The sequence below is a fragment of the Micropterus dolomieu genome, linkage group LG18 (genome assembly GCF_021292245.1).
Source record: "Micropterus dolomieu isolate WLL.071019.BEF.003 ecotype Adirondacks linkage group LG18, ASM2129224v1, whole genome shotgun sequence".
Taxonomy (NCBI): Eukaryota; Metazoa; Chordata; class Actinopteri; order Centrarchiformes; family Centrarchidae; genus Micropterus; species Micropterus dolomieu.
In genome coordinates, this window is record NC_060167.1 from 20700277 (window position 1) to 20702098 (window position 1822).

Consider the following 1822-nt stretch of genomic DNA (forward strand, 5'->3'; position numbering starts at 1 on the left):
ATATATAAAGTGAAGAGGATTGGTCCAAGGACAGATCCTTGAGGAACTCCATGAGTAACTTTGGCGTGCATGGAGGACTCATCGTTAACATGTACAAACTGAAATCGATCTGATAAATAGGACTTAAACCAGCTTAGAGCGGTTCCTTTAATGCCAATGAAATATTCTAGTCTCTGCAATAGGATCTGATGGTCAATGGTATCAAATGCAGCACTAAGATCTAATAAAACCAGTACAGAGACAAGTCCTTTGTCTGATGCAATAAGGAGGTCATTAGTAATTTTCACCAGTGCTGTCTCTGTGCTATGATGAGCTCTAAATCCTGACTGAAAATCCTCAAATAAACTATTAATCTGTAGAAAGTCACACAGCTGTTTAGCAACCGCTTTCTCCAGAACCTTAGAGAGAAATGGAAGGTTAGATATAGGTCTATAGTTTGCTAAAACATCCGGATCAGGTTTGGGCTTTTTCAGAAGAGGTTTAATTACAGCTACTTTAAAGTACTGTGGTACATAGCCTGTTGATAGAGATAGATTGATCATATCTAGTATAGAGGTGCTGACTAAGGGTAAAACATCTTTAAGCAGCCTAGTCGGGATGGGGTCTAAGAGGCAGGTTGATGGTTTAGATGAAGAAATTATTGAAGTTAGTTGGTAAAGATTGAGGGAAGCAAAACAGTCTAAACATGTATCTGGTTCTACAGCTGTTTCTAAGGTTCCTGAGTTAAGAGATAAGTCGGTGCCAATTGAGGGCAGGTCTTGGTGAATTTTGTCTCTAATAGCTAGAATGTTATCATTAAAGAAGCTCATGAAATCGTAACTACTGAGAGCTATGGGAATACTTGGCTCAATAGAGCTGTGACTCTCTGTCAGCCTGGCTACAGTGCTGAAAAGAAACCTGGGGTTGTGAATGATGGACAAAACTTCTTCAAGTACCTTCAACCAAGTCCAGCTGCTATTGACTTTAACCTTCCTTCGACAACTATGACCTGGATGACTGATAACCTTCATACACATCATAGGGACCTCTCTCTTCTGGTTCTTCCGTCAGCCATATGATATCCCAGTCAAAATCCATCCATCCATCATCTTCAACTGCTAATCCGTACAGGGTCACAGGGGGCTGTAGCCATTCTCAGTTGACATTGGGTGACAAGTAGGGTACTTCATGGACAAGTGGCCAGTTTATTGAGTTGACACATACACAAACAACCATTCACACACACATTAACATCTAAGGGCAATTTAGAAGCAGGACGTGGGAGCAGCCTGAGAGAATCCCAGTCTATATAACATTTTGGAATGTTTCATACTAAAACATAACCTCATAATCTCTACTTCTTTATTTACTGTACATTATCCCTATTGGATCCTGATCATTTCTGCTGTCCTCAGGCATCAATAAAGTTACACTGTTTATCATGGATGGATTAAACAGATGTCTGGGTTCTGAGGCCGTGTGGTTTCAGCAAACGGCAACCTTCCGGTCTCATCTCTGAGGTTATATAGGAGGGGCCTAAAACTGCAATTCAAGGAGCGGCCACTTGAGGCTGGCTCCAAAAGAGAGTCAATTTCCATTGATCCCCATGTTAAAATGCCCAACTTACAGCTGAAATACAGCCTTGTATATGTGGTGTATAACATATGTGCATTTGACCATTACAGTTTAAAATAACACTCTAGCAGCTGGATAGAGGATTAGTGACCTTTAAGGGGAGAGCAGAGGTCAGTGGTTACGTGGAGGCTCAGACCCTTATCTGGTGTCCAACAAGATGTCTACACTTATCCTATAGAACTTTGCTCTTATATGGATTGGAGCTTTA